Source organism: Engystomops pustulosus, chromosome 1 (assembly GCF_040894005.1).
Source record: "Engystomops pustulosus chromosome 1, aEngPut4.maternal, whole genome shotgun sequence".
NCBI lineage: Eukaryota > Metazoa > Chordata > Amphibia > Anura > Leptodactylidae > Engystomops > Engystomops pustulosus.
Window position 1 is genome coordinate 11,154,556 of NC_092411.1, and position 15,821 is coordinate 11,170,376.

Consider the following 15,821-nt stretch of genomic DNA (forward strand, 5'->3'; position numbering starts at 1 on the left):
TTTAAATAAACAGTTATCAACAGGTCGTACAAATGGTATCAATGTCATAAAGCTGGAGGGCCCCTTTAAGGCGTCGCTGTAGTAATCATTCTCCCAGCGCTCTTGTGTTTGCGGCTGTTATCTGTCTCCGCAGAGATTGTTATGTAATTGAGACATATGAGAAAGCGAGTCCAGAATTATATCTCATCAGCATTATGTATCCACACACAGGGAGAACGCCGCTCCCTCCTTCCATCCCCAGGATAGTGGATCCGTCTGCTATAAATAGCCCTGTGTAATAGAACATGACTGCTCCGATCAGGAAAATAGGAGGTAAGGAACAACAACATCACAATGACGTAGATTTAGATATATAGATGTAGGCCTTACAGATGACCCACTGCTAGCTGTGCATCCACCTACATGATGGTAAATGTAGCACCATCCATTGACTTTCAGTGGAGGTCCGGGCGATACATGTAGGTTCAAAGACTTATAATCAATGGCGCCATATAACTGCATTGTCTGTTGGAGTATTAGGTAGTCTAATATACACCTCTTGTCTCCGGTGGTAGCATACAGTGGGTATGGAAAGCATTCAGTCCCTTTGCTGTGACACTCATATTTATTCACATGCTGTCCATTTCCTTCTGATCCTCCTTGAGATGGTTCTACTACTTCATTGGAGTCCAGCTGTGTTTAATTAAGCTGATGGGACTTGATTAGGAAAGGCGCACACCTGTCTATATACGACCTCACAGCTCACAGTGCATGTCAGAGCACATGAGAATCATGAGGTCTAAGGAACTGCCCAAGGAGCTCAGAGACCGGATTGTGGCAAGACACAGATCTGGCCAAAGTTACAAAAGAATGTCTGCAGCACTCAAGGTTCCTAAGGTCCAGAGTGGCCTCCATAATCCGTAAATGGAAGAAGTTTGGTGTTAAATCTAAGCAGTGGAGAAAACCAGGCGTTGCTCAATACCTCCCAAATACAATCCTAGCAGTGACAAAGGGCGGCGGGTAGCATCAGGCTATGGGGGGGACAGGACCTGGGTGTAATGGAAGGAAAGATGAATGTGGCCAAGTACAGAGATATCCTGGATGAGAACCTCTTCAAGATGCTCTGGACCTCAGATGGGCCAAACCTTCCAACAAGAAAATGACCCTAAGGGTGAACACAGCACTGTGACACTCAGGGTACAGGTTAATGACACACTGACACTTGGGGTACAGGACAGTGACATAGTGATACTTGGGGCACAGGATGCTGACACTTGGGGTACAGGACAGTGACATACTGATACTTGGGGTACAGTGAAATAACACACTGACACTTTTTACCTACATTGATACTTTCATAGTTGGGGTACAGTGACACTTATGATGTGACATATAATGATACTGTGTGTACATAGGTGATGACACTCATGCACTTGCTGGTCTGTCTGCAGTATATGTGGGGGCATCATACAAATATAATAATTACTGGGATGCTCTATATGCACCATTTTGGGGGAAAAGCTGCAGCATCCTACAGCAGTGGTGGCGAACCTATGGCGCTGGTGCCAGAGGCGGCACTCTGAGCCCTTTCTGTGGGCACCCAGACCATCACCCCAGAAAGAAGTTCACAGACAGAACTCAAAGAATCTGCCTGCAGAATCTTCCTACAATGATAGGCGAGTTTGCCCTCCTCCTTTCAACTGCGTTGATGTCCTTGGGAGACTGAAGGATTGAAAGTTGTCAATGTACAAGGAGAAATAAATTACTGCTGAAATTGCTGCACTGGCACTTTGCAATAAATTAGTGGCTTTTGGTTGAAGTTTGGGCACTGAGGCTCAAAAAGGTTCGCCGTCACTGTCCTACAGTATTGCTGGGGACACTCCTCTTGAACTACATATGCGAACAGTCTGTGCAATATTTATGGGGACACTTTGTACTTTTTATGGGTGCAGTCTACACACATTAGTTATAGCGGGCTCAGTTGGGGCAATATTTATGGGAACACTGCTTGTAATATGAACTACTCGTTACTATCAATGGGGGCACCCTGTGTACACCGATAAAGGGGGTGTAGCATTATTTTGCTTTCTGTTTGTATTGTTTATGGGGGCACTCTCTGTGCACTATTTAGTTGGGCGCTGTAAGGGACTATTTGTAGGGGCTTCCTCCTTGCATGATTTAGGTTACATTCACACCTGTTATTTGCACACGTGGATAGACACCCTCGCTTGGGTTCGCATCTCGTTTTGTTTTTTTTTGCGTACGCTCAAAAAGCTCCTGATGTATTCTCTGTGCGTACCCAATGACATATAGTGGCAGATGGAGACATAGTTGTTGCCTCTGTCTGACCACGTTACAACAAGCTACATCTTTCCGTCCTATCCCCTATTGCTCAGCTACATATACACATAGCGGAGGCAATGGAAGCCTATGAGGAGCGTAAGCAACGTATTGCATCCTGGATCGGATATGTTGCTCAGCAGGAGGGGGGACCCGGTGATGTCACTGTCCATATAAGGATAGTGACATCACTGGAGAAACACCCTCATACATTCAGGGGGGTCATTGAGAGATATATGCCACTGTGTAAGTATACAAAGGGATATTTCTGTGCCATAAGTGTCTGCTGCATTTATAAGTATAAGGCAGAACGTATACGTTTTTTTTAAAAGAAATATATCTATGGGTGAAGTATGCACAACGTATGCATCCAAGTCTTTTACCCAAATATCATTCAATAATAAAAAAAAAAAAGTTATCAAGATGACACAAAAATTGCACCAAAACGTATGCGCCTAAAATGTTGTATACGCTTAAAAAAAAGACCGGTTTTTGACAATTTTTTGACATATACATTGCAGTAGTCTAAAAAGGACATGTGAATGTAGTTATAGAAACATCATGTATGCACTACTTATTTACATAACTAATAGGAGTGGATTAGCTTTGAGAAAGATTTCTGTGCAGTTTTTCATGTGTCTTTGGTTGTCGGGTCGGGTGCTTGCAGAGTTGTGTCGCCCCGGGGCCTGTCATTCCTGCGCACATTGCTGACATATCTTGCTGTAGAGCAGCGGTCAGGCCCGGCCTCCTCCTCCGGCTGCTTCGGAGTTGTCAGCAGGGGATTCTCTGCCCCCTTTGGCTTCTCCTTGGGATGGGACTACATTTCCCGGCATGTCCCGCGGCGGTGCTGGCCCCACGTGGTGCGCGGCGGCGGGGGCGGGGCGCTGACGTCACGTGCCTGCATTCCCTGTGTCAGGCTGGAGCTGTGGCCAGTGTCAGGAGCGGCGGGCGGCTCTTCCGGGGGAGCACACGGGACACTGCCCAGGTAGGTGCCCGCCAGTGCCGGTGGCCCGCACACTCTAGTCCCCGGCCTGGGGCCTGCGTGGACGTGGCCTGTGTGTGGACGTGGACGTGGTGATGCTGGCGGCCATTGTGTAGCAGGGTGTGAGTGGCAGCTGTGTGACCTCTGACCTGCCAGTGTCCTGTGCCCCGGCCCGGGCCTCCACTGCTGACACCAGGAAACTTTGCTGCAGTCTCAGGGCTGTGTCCTGTCACTCCTCATCCCCATCAGAACGGCGTCTTCTAGTCCTCCCAGATCCCCTGTGTCATACTGTTACCAATCTGAGGGACATTGTGGCAGGCGGAGGCGCTCTGGGGGCTTTGGGGTGGTCCGGTACCCCCTGCGCGGCTTTGGAGTTGTCCGGTACCCCCTGCGCGGCTTTGGGGTTGTCCGGTACCCCCTGCGCGGCTTTGGGGTGGTCCGGTAGCCCCTGCGCGGCTTTGGGGTGGTCCGGTACCCCCTGCGCGGCTTTGGGGCGGTCCGGTAGCCCCTGCGCGGCTTTGGGGCGGTCCGGTAGCCCCTGCGCGGCTTTGGGGCGGTCCGGTAGCCCCTGCGCGGCTTTGGGGCGGTCCGGTAGCCCCTGCGCGGCTTTGGGGCGGTCCGGTAGCCCCTGCGCGGCTTTGGGGCGGTCCGGTAGCCCCTGCGCGGCTTTGGGGCGGTCCGGTAGCCCCTGCGCGGCTTTGGGGTGGTCCGGTAGCCCCTGCGCGGCTTTGGGGTGGTCCGGTAGCCCCTGCGCGGCTTTGGGGTGGTCCGGTACTATATGGGCCGCCTGCGCGGGGCTCTGGTACTATATGGACCCCCCCTGCGCGGGGCTCTGGTACTATATGGACCCCCCCTGCGCGGGGCTCTGGTACTATATGGACCCCCCCTGCGCGGGGCTCTGGTACTATATGGGCACAGCCGGGGCACCCGGGGCACATTGCCCATCCTTCCTGGCACCCAATCTACTGGCAGCAGCCCCTCATCCTCTGTTTCTAATCTGCTTCTCGTCAGTTACTGGGAAAGCTGGGTGGCTAATATTGCTGTTGAAGCTCTGATGGAGGTTGTCATCCAGCTTTCCCTGGTACTGGATCAGGAATTGTCTTTTTAGAATCTTGGAAATTTAGACCATTTGATCCCAATGCCCTGCCCAATATCTTCTGCCTTCTGAACCCTCACTTCACTTTTTCTGAATTAGTCCTGTTCACAGCACTGGAGGTCTGTTACAGTGTGTCAGCGAATGTATTCATAGAAGTTTTTACCAACGCTGATACATTGTGACAAAACTGCGCTTGGTTGAGAAGGAAGATATTTGTGCGGGTTTTATCATGTGGGCAGACATACTGTGTGTTATTTTGTGGCAGGTTTTGATGAGGATTTAATGTAGATTTTACGTGAAAAGCGGAGAAATCTGCGGGGACACTCTGCAGCATTTGGAGTAGATCTGTCTAAATCTCATGTACTTTGCGGATACTTTATTATGCTGAAAACTTGCAATGATCTCATTCACTGACAGCAAGCAGAGATCATGAAAGTAGTGAGAGACTGTAACACAATGGGACAGATCTGCTGTACTTTAAGATCTCTACAGCCCCAAAGGGAGGGTATGGAGGGGGTAATGAGTCCTACTCATTTGGGAAATGACAAACAATCTGATTGGTGGTGGTCTGACAGTCTGATTATGAGAATAGGGGTCCTGTTAATATTTGGAGCTGCACTTTGAGTGTAACCCCCCCCTTACTGAATGCACAGTGTAGGGGAGTGACGGAGATAGTAGAGCGTTGGTGGGATTCATGCCCCATTAGTTAGGATAAGTGGGACCCCTATTCTTGTGATCAGTGGGGGTCCCCACAGCCTCAGTGATTGGATTGTTCTCTCTAATAGAAATCCTCTAGTAATGTAGTGGATGCCCCCCACCTGGGGACTGGCAGCTAATTGTACAATCCTGGTGGAATCTGTAACTGTCTGAGATATTGTGTGAATATGGTGATTTGGGGTCCTGTCTGTGCCCCCATTTGTCATGGCCTTGGCTCTGAGTGTCCTAGGTAACTTTGTTGTATTCTTCATTTAAAGGGCTATACGGACCATTAACACGATGAGAAGGGGGATAACCACAGTTCTCTTCTATCCCATCGTAGCTATTTCCCAAAATGTCACTTATCCCAAACCAGGGGGGTCACACGGATTTATCCGATTGTCCATGTCTGGGCGCTGAAGGCTGGCAACCATGTTCCTCTTCTGTCCCGTATAGAGGTTCTGACCCATACACCGGCCTGGGGACTGAGCGTGGTCCCCTCCGGCTGCAGGATCTGTGATTAGCGGCTGTAGCAACCCATTCATTGTATGCAGAGCTCCGAGCTTCATCGTTATGGATAATTGATAGAAATAGTATTGGGCTTCAACATAGCGTTGTTGATGATGGATGATGGTGGTTGTAGTTGCGTTGTCCTAACTGCTGCCCTGGAAATGTATTGTCTGCAGGATGTGAACGTCATGTGTCACAGCCTCGTCCCTGTCATCTAATAACACAGGAGATGCAGAATATATGGGCCTCACTGGACGCCCCGGGGTGTATGCACCATCAAGGGAGACTGATGAGGGTTCAGTCCTGATTATACTTATTCCCTATTAGGGGGCAGGAGATTTTCAGCTCCCCCATCTCAAGATCCTTTATTTTTTAGATGGGGTAATGGAAACCTCTCTAAAACTCTTCAGTTATACATTCATGACTATAAGGTAATCCTCCATCCTGTATCCACCTTTACAGGGAACCTGTCACCATCCACTGCCGCCTTTCCCCACAAACCTCACACAAGGTGCCTTGTTCATTAATGACTCTTAGGATACAGTCTGGCTACCCCCGCCTTCTGAGGCTGTCACTGCTTATCCGGCCGCTCTTGTAATGGAGCGAGTTGAGAGAGATATTGGCTGTGTGCGACTCTGAAGAGAATTCCTGAGGGAGAGGTGAATAAGGGACTTGATTTCTCTTAAGTGATTCACAAAAACCCAGCATCTCTCTGAACCCCCTCATTCATCTGGAATTCTCCTCAGTAAGTCATACACAGCCAACGCCCCTCCCTCAGGAATTCTCTTCAGAGTCACAAATAGCCAGCGTCTCCCTCAACCCTCTCATTCCCCCCCTCCCTCAGGAATTCTCTTCAGCAGGTCACACAGCCAGCTTCTCTCCACCCCCTCATTTTTCCCTCCCTTAAGAATTTTTTACAACAAGCCACACGCAGCCAATGTCACTTTAAACTCCCAAATTCCCCCCTCCCTCATTCCAGAGAGTAATGGGGATAGCAGTGTCAGGAGGCTGCATGGCCTGACCGTATGCCGGAGCTCCCCTAGAAAATCTAGGTTTTGTTATCTCTCACATACATGATCAGATTTTCCAGTATTTAGCTTGTCCTGGGTAAGTGGGTGCTCTGCCATGCACTCCTTGTCACCCAGCCACCCTGAATGTAACCACCAGTGTACATAGTTACAGGAGCTAAATATATACAGGGAGATTGGCATCTAACGCTAGACTGGCTGTAGTGTCCACGAATGATGGTGCCATAGCTGTCCCATGATGGCACTGCCTACACTACAAGATGGATATTGGGGGTATACCCAGGGTCTCCATACACCACCCCTCTTTTTGCCATTATGTTGCCAGGGACAGTATGTGTCTATTGCCAATGCCAAGAGAAATGCCAGTCTATGTGGCTGTACCAGGTTTGGAAATATTGACCAATAAATAGCAGGTGCTGCTCGCTAATTCTGCATCTCGCCTCTGCTTGATAGAAAATTCTTCATTTTTATTTATTTTTTGAATTATCAAATGTGCATTGTCCCTCTGTTAATCCTCCTGGAAATGAGCCAATCAACTGTATGTTCCCATTTGCCATATCAATAGGATGTGTTCCTACACAGTCTCAGCATCGACTGCTCCATGTCAGAGTTTGCTGTAAACACCTCTAGGGTCTAGGGGTCCCAATGTACACAAACCTAGGGGTCCCAATTTAGGAAACACCCAGAAATCATGAAATTGGAGACCAGCAGCTCCCTGCCAGGGCCTCATATAACCAGGTGTGTGCATTGTCTAGTCGGGGGGCTTTAAGGGAGTATTATAAAGACAGACATTTATGGTATAATGTAGGGGGCTGGGCTGGAGCTAGGTTTTCTCATATGGGGGCAAAGGTTCATATTGCAGCCCTAACCCTATATTTACTTATGACTTGTTGGTGCTTGAACAGACACTTAAGGCACCTACATATGTGGCCACTCCCCTCTGGCTATGCTCCTGGTGGGGGGTCATCTCACCTCTAATCCACCTGATGACCTTGGTTATTTCCAAAAATCTTAAATTGAACCATCCACACACCTTACACGACCTCATTCCCCACCTAGTGGGCGTCTCTAGGGGTCAGAGGACCCTTGTTCTGGAGATGTTGTAGTCCCCTAGACTTCCGTAGCATATATTATGGATGTTCCCCTTTAAATCTCTGACTACAGACGATTACACAGGACTGTGATAGTGAAATCCTTGGGTTATGTTGCAGTGAGCAGGAATGAATGGGCAGCACCATAGATTCATCCCCACAAGGTCATCATGTGTTATTCCCATTGTGAAGACAATCTATAATCTGGAAATGAGAATAATGGGATTTGCTGATTGTTCCTGTGAAATCCTGAGTCACTGCTGAGAATTTGCTACAATTGTATCTGTTCTAAACTGTCATAAGGACTGGATTCCAAACGGAGACTTTGTAACCAACAGGACAATAGGGGAACCGTTTAAATATTGTATAATAATATATGCTGAATACAATAGGTCAGAGGTCCCACTGATTGAGAATGTTGGTCTGTTATGCCCCCAAGGCTGGGGGTCTCCAGATACAGGATTACGTGATTGTGTTATCCTGACCCTCAATATTCATAACATAGTTTGTGTTACATCCAAAATTTCTCACAAATAGGCCTGTTTCTGTCTATTGAAATATCGGACCCGCCCCCAGTGCACTTGCAGGGTAATTCGCATAAAAAAACGATAATCTCTGCACCACTTCATCGGTTTGTAACTATGTAGGTAAAGTTCTGTTCCTCTTAAAGGCTCCTACGTGATGAGATGTTTTGGACCTGATAGGGTCCCAGCAGTTGGACCCCCCTCCCCCCCCCAAATTGGATTGTGAAGATTTTATTACTTCTATCTACCACTAGGGGCTTCTGTTGAGGTCCATAGGATTGTATGATGGTCCTGCTGGATGACTGCCCTCATCCATGGTCTCGCTGGGCTTGGCTGCCATTGTTCTCCAGTAATTGCAGGTCTCGCTGTAGTTACAGGTGAGAACCTCCCGCAGTATTATTGAGGCCTTTGATGCTTTTATATTGGGAAGGTGATATTGGGCTCAGGTTAAGGACAGCTGCGTGACTCTCATCCTCCTCCCGATGCCTTGTCCTCGTAAAGTAGAGGCTGATGGATGGGGACATCGGATGTAGTTGCCTTATACAGCAGTGTCCACAATCGCTACAAGATATTCTATAAAAGTGCAGAAACAATGAAATAATAAAAAAAATTCTACTTAGTTTATATTTCTGCTGTGTATCTCATGGTAACGGGCGACAAATGGAGTCTGATCCTGCAATTCTATTCTTGGGTCTTTCTAACATAAGCAAAAATATGACTGTAAGATTACATGTTACTATTCTATTATAACAGCGATGCTTTAGTCAGCATCATAGGGGAAGAACATCTGTAAACTTTCTTCTGGTTTATATGGTTTGGTGCAATACAAACTATTGGAAAATATCAGCTTTGGAGAATAATACAGGATGTAACTCAGGATCAGTACAGGATAAGTAATGTACATAGTGACTGCACCAGCAGCAGAATAGTGAGTGCAGCTCTGGAGTATAATACAGGATGTAACTCAGGATCAGTATAGGATAAGTAATGTCATGTATGTACACAGTGACTGCACCAGCAGCAGAATAGTGAGTGCAGCTCTGGGATATAATACAGGATGTAACTCAGGATCAGTACAGGATAAGTAATGTCATGTATGTACACAGTGACTGCAACAGCAGCAGATTAGTGAGTACAGCTCTGGGGTATAATACAGGATGTAACTCAGGATCAGTATAGGATAAGTAATGTCATGTATGTACACAGTGACTGCACCAGCAGCAGAATAGTGAGTGCAGCTCTGGAGTATAATACAGGATGTAACTCAGGATCAGTATGGGATAAGTAATGTCATGTATGAACACAGTGACTGCACCAGCAGCAGAATAGTGAGTGCAGCTCTGGAGTATAATACAGGATGTAACTCAGGATCAGTACAGGATAAGTAATGTCATGTATGTACACAGTGACTGCACCAGCAGCAGAATAGTGAGTGCAGCTCTGGAGTATAATACAGGATGTAACTCAGGATCAGTACAGGATAAGTAATGTCATGTATGTACACAGTGACTGCACCAGCAGCAGAATAGTGAGTGCAGCTCTGGAGTATAATACAGGATGTAACTCAGGATCAGTACAGGATAAGTAATGTCATGTATGTACACAGTGACTGCACCAGCAGCAGAATAGTGAGTGCAGCTCTGGAGTATAATACAGGATGTAACTCAGGATCAGTACAGGATAAGTAATGTCATGTATGTACACAGTGACTGCACCAGCAGCAGAATAGTGAGTGCAGCTCTGGAGTATAATACAGGATGTAACTCAGGATCAGTACAGGATAAGTAATGTCATGTATGTACACAGTGACTGCACCAGCAGCAGAATAGTGAGTGCAGCTCTGGGGTATAATACAGGATGTAACTCAGGATCAGTACAGGATAAGTAATGTCATGTATGAACACAGTGACTGCACCAGCAGCAGAATAGTGAGTGTAGCTCTGGAGTCACTATAACATTATTTGATGATGGTTTGTGCAGCTGTACAGTAGTGGATGGGGGATATAGGTAACACATAAATATCATTGTTAGACTGTTTGTTTTTTTGTTGGGGGGGGGCTTTGTTTGTCATTCCTGTCGGTCCCCAGTATGTGCCATGTGTCTGCGGCTCTGTGTGGACAGCTGCTCGTGCTGTGTAATGCACATTTCTCCGGTGCCCTGTGACATCCGCTGTGTCCTGGTATTGATCCGGTGACTTTTTTGGATGCCATTATCTGAGGACTTCTGATTGGCTGGAGCTTCGGATCATCATCGGGTAGTGTAGATCCGTCACACATGATACAAGTTCTGTGTTGTTTGTTACTTTATTAACCATCTTATGTCTCTCTTCATGCTGGTACTTGTGGTTCAGCACCTATAATCAGAGAGCAGTGGATACAGGCTGATAGTGCTGTGTAGTGGTATAGTCTTCCTCCTACAGGCTCAGACACATGGGAACGCCACCGCATCTGTCACAAAGCACTAGAGCTGGAGGGTGTCCGCCCAGTTGCCGGCTTTGTCCATACAATGATGCTGTCACAGCTCAGCTCTGCACATGTGACGGCCGTGCCCTGATGTGTCTGGTGTAATACCAGTCTGCACCCGCACCGGCTCATCACACTGATGCCCGTCTAGTGGTGACATCTGGAGGGCAAAGGCACCAAGCCCAGAGATCCCCTGGCACCGCAAAGGAAACATTGTAACATTGTGAGATTTCTAATGCTTTATCTTGGTGTTATCCATAACATGTGATATTATTACACTGCAGACATCCCTCCTGACCCTGTACCATGTATCATCCATAGCATATGATATTGTTACAATGCAGACATCCCGACCCCTCCTGACCCTGTACCATGTATCATCCATAACATGTGATATTATTACACTGCAGACATCCCAGCCCCTCCTGACCCTGTACCATGTATCATCCATAACATATGATATTGTTACAATGCAGACATCCCGACCCCTCCTGACCCTGTACCATGTATCATCCATAACATGTGATATTATTACACTGCAGACATCCCAGCCCCTCCTGACCCTGTACCATGTATCATCCATAACATGTGATATTATTACACTGCAGACATCCCTCCTGACCCTGTACCATGTATCATCCATAACATGTGATATTATTACACTGCAGACATCCCGGCCCCTCCTGACCCTGTACCATGTATCATCCATAACATGTGATATTATTACACTACAGACATCCCGGCCCCTCCTGACCCTGTACCATGTATCATCCATAACATATTATATTGTTACACTGCAGACATCCCAGCCCCTCCTGACCCTGTACCATGTATCATCCATAACATGTGATATTATCATGCTGCAGACATCCCGGCCCCTCCTGACCCTGTACCATGTTTCATCCATAACATGTGATATTATTACACTGCAGACATCCCGGCCCCTCCTGACCCTGTACCATGTATCATCCATAACATGTGATATTATTACACTGCAGACATCCCGGCCCTCCTGACCCTGTACCATGTATCATCCATAACATGTGATATTATTACACTGCAGACATTCTGGCCCCTCCTGACCCTGTACCATGTATCAGCCATAACATGTGATAGTATTACACTGCAGACATCCCGGCCTCTCCTGACCCTGTACCGTGTATCATCCATAACATGTGATATTATTACACTGCAGACATCCCGGCCCTCCTGACCCTGTACCGTGTATCATCCATAGCATGTGATATTATTACACTGCAGACATCCCGGCCCCTCCTGACCCTGTACCATGTATCATCCATAACATGTGATATTATTACACTGCAGACATCCCAGCCCCTCCTGACCCTGTACCATGTATCATCCATAACATGTGATATTATTACACTGCAGACATCCCGGCCCCTCCTGACCCTGCACCATGTATCATCCATAACATGTGATATTATTACACTGCAGACATCCTGACCCCTCCTGACCCTGCACCATGTATCATCCATAACATGTGCTGGGTCACCCATCTATCTGATATTCTAGGAATATTTTATCAGGTTTTTTTAACTCCTCAATTGCTGGTACAATTACTTTGTAGCTCATTCCTATATCAGATGTGACTCTGCGCTGTAGCCTCCAGCCTGGGACTGCTGTGAGGATATCACTTCTGCTATAATAATACGGCTTTGTAGGATGAGGCGAGCAGACAATAGTCCGGCTGCTTTGTACAGGCGAGGTCCGGCAGCGCTAGGCCGCACACAGCCCGCCAGTGTCTTCTATTGTTTGGAGGCCCGATCCTGGCAGCTGGCCAGCCGGCCCTTGTTGGAGCGATGTGATTCAGGGCTTTGTGCAGCTCTCTGCTTCCGTCATATGCGGATCTTCCGGCTGTAGTCTGTTTAGGAAATTTGGAGAGAGAGTAAGTTCGTTGGTGTCAATTGCAGGTTAAAGGGAACCTGTCAGCAGGGGTCACCAGACTGCGGCCAGTGTTAGGTATTGTTCCTGGAGTCAATCAGGCCTATGTGTATGTTGTTAGGAGCAGCAGAACTGTGAAATATGGAATTATGCTCCCGAATTGTATATTTTCACTGGGGGCTTGTCCTCACACTGCTGTGCTCTTAGCGCTCTCTCTCCATTGAATTGCTTATCAGCCCCTTCCCTCTATTCTGAATGATTGGTATAACCTTAGACCAGAAGGTCACTCCCTGTGAGGAGCTGTTAACCTCCGTGCTCTCTGCAGCCAGTGTTGGTGTCTCCGGAGAGATGAGGAATGATATTTTGTTAGTAGCAGCAGGAAAATGTGAAAAATTGATTTATATTCAAGGATTGCGCTCTGGGGGATGTGTCCTCACACTGCTGAGCTCTGTGCTCTCTGCAGCCAGCTTTTTTTTTTTTCCGTCCTCCTCGGTATATGGAGGGGGGATCCTGTTGGACGTCGCTGTCTCGTACCGCCCGCCGGCTCTGCTTCCTTGTTTCATCATTCAGCTTTTGCTGCATCATGAGCTTTCCCTTCCTCATTACACTGACCTAATTGTTGTTGATATAAAGGGGCTCACATCGGAAATTGGCAATTTAAGCAGTAACTTATTGCTCCCTGTCCGGCCAAAAGCTCCCAATAGGACACCAATACCATTTAAAGATGGAAGAGAAACCTGAATTATGATTCCCTCCCATCCTTTTTGGCAAACTTTATGCTGTGGCAATGTCCTTAGTGCCCACAGTGAGGGCTCCGAGTGCCACCACCACTGGCATAAGAGGTGCCTATTCCTATGGAATAGGTCAAAATAGAGGGAAGGGGCTGAGTAGCAGTCCACTGCAGAGTGTACATAGCACAGCAGTGTGAGGACAGGCCCCCAGTGCGCTTAGACAAACTGCAATCCTGGAATATGAATCCAAATATCACAGTCCTGCTGCTACTAACAACAAACCCAAAGGTACGATTACCCTTCAAATCAGGGTCAATGACCAGCAATGTCTGCACATAGCACAGCAGTGTGAGGACAGGTCTGTAGTGTACTCCAGGAATATAAATCCATATTTTACAGTCCTGCTGCTACTAACAACAAACACAAAGGTCTGATTATACATCTCTCTTTAGGATACAATTCTCTGGGTGCAACAGTGCAGCAGCCTCTTTAATGGTGGGGGTTCGGAGGTCGGCCCTGATGCGTCTTGTGGAGGTTCTAGCACTTCCTCCGATCTGTCTAGACTAAGCCCTTCTCTCCGTCACGAGACCCTTGGCACCGGGCGCTGAGCAGTAATCTCCAGTCTGTTCCCAGGCAACCTCCCGAGCTAAGACGGCTACTTACACGGCTAATTATTACATGGCTTCTCACTTGGCATCCAGAGAGCCGGCTCCTTGTGTAACAATGTGTCTTCTATCTGATGGTGAATTCTCGCTCATCCCATCTGGGCACGATTGTAACCAGTCTATAATCATTGAATTGTTCCATTGTGACCACAGCAGCACAGAGTGTTTAAGGAACGGCGGTGGGTACTGATGATTTGCCATGAGGATGAAAACGCAATGAAGACGTGGACAAGGTTGTGGGTTATAAAGTAGAAGTGTTGTGTTCTGCTGCAGAGCTGTATGCATAATTCTGCCATTTCCCAGAATTCCCTAGTTTTTTTTTCCCCCTAGTTTTGTTTAATGGTTCTTTGTATTGTAGGAAGTAGAGGGAACGGACTGTCCCGCTGTATTATGTGAGCGCCGTCTGACTGATGTATTGATCGTTTCCAGCAGCGAGCAGCCGCATTGTCATATATATATATCTGTATCACAAGGGGATCGCCCTCTTTACTGTCCGTTTTCTCTAAATATTTCTGACCTACAGACCGTGAGCTAACAATAAGGCACGTAATAAAGTAGATCTATGATTACAGCATCAGACTAAACACTTTTGTTTGGAGTCTGTAACCAGGGAGATGCAGAATTGATACAAAAGTGAAGGATGCGTCGTCATGAAGGGGTTAAGGAGACAGCCGGGCTGACAATGGATCAGTGCCGGTGACTGCCCTGGCTGCCGGGTTCTCTATCCGCATACCTGGAATTCCTCTAATACCTCCGCACCTGCTGGTCCCATGCAATGTGCAGCACAATCATCCTAAAAGGAAATCTCCCATCACAATCCATCCTGATAAACCAGGGACATTACCCATAGATCCAGGCACCGGGACTGTGGGATCCTCTTATATCTGTTATCCATGGCCTCCTTCCTTCTAAAATCTACTTTTATAATGATTCTATTGAGCCAGGAGGGCTCTAGGGTGGTTTTTTACCAGAGCCTCTCCGTGCTGTAGCTTCACAGGCTATTACACTGTCTCCCTTCTCCCCTGCTTTCTTAGCAGTGTACGATCCTGCACAGTGTGACAGCTTGTAAAGCTACAGCACGTTTGGGCTCTGCTAACTTCCCCACACGGCCCTTCTGTTTTTTGAGCATAATTATAAAAGTTGATATGAGAAGGAAGGAGGCCATGGATAATGAATATAGGAAGATGGAAGGGAAATGTTCCTTGTTTATCAGGATGACTTGTGATCTTAGATATCATTAAACCCCATATCACCAGGGAAATGTCAGGAGGTCTCTAATCTCTCAGCACCCCCACCCCCTCTACCTGCTGTAAGATCACACAGTAAGAGGGGGAGGATCCTGGACATTGTAATAGCCTGTGAAGCTACAGCATGGAAGGGCATGTGGTCAGCCATACCCATGGCCTCTGCGTGTACTGTTAAGCCCCTGTTACTGGTATGTCACTGATACCGCTATAATTCTGTCTGTCCCTATAGAGCGTGTATTACATGTCTCCCTGCTCATTGTCCTATCGGTTACTGTGCGCGGTATCCGCGTGCCTCCAGTCCTGTTGGGACTGTGACATTGTCCGTGGTCGGGTTTGGAGCGAGGCCCAGCTACACAGAGATAGTGTGCGGTTACACGGAGCCTCAGCTCTTATCTGCACCAGGTAGAGAATAGGAAGCTGCGGCCGCCCGACATCAATCACTGAGGAGAGGAATCCAGCGCTTCAGGACAGCACAAGCCGCCATTCACCAGCCACCACAAGAATGTCCCTGGTATGAGGAGCGACTGTACACAGTGAGCTCTGCTACATCATACACTCCCCTGCC

At 47.6% G+C, this 15,821-nt stretch overlaps 1 protein-coding gene across 3 annotated transcripts in view; it reads left to right on the top strand.

Moving 5' to 3' along the window:
• The first annotated feature begins 205 nt into the window (after positions 1-205).
• Positions 206-15,821, top strand: part of CTIF (cap binding complex dependent translation initiation factor) — a 156,953-nt gene continuing 141,337 nt past the window's right edge. For 2 of the 3 annotated variants that reach the window (XM_072133117.1, XM_072133127.1), the window contains exon 1: positions 3,167-3,304. The gene's annotated coding sequence lies outside the window, so the exon portion shown is untranslated. Of the gene's footprint in view, positions 313-3,166; positions 3,305-15,821 lie in introns of those variants that run through there. The other variant, XM_072133123.1, reaches the window with a different exon arrangement.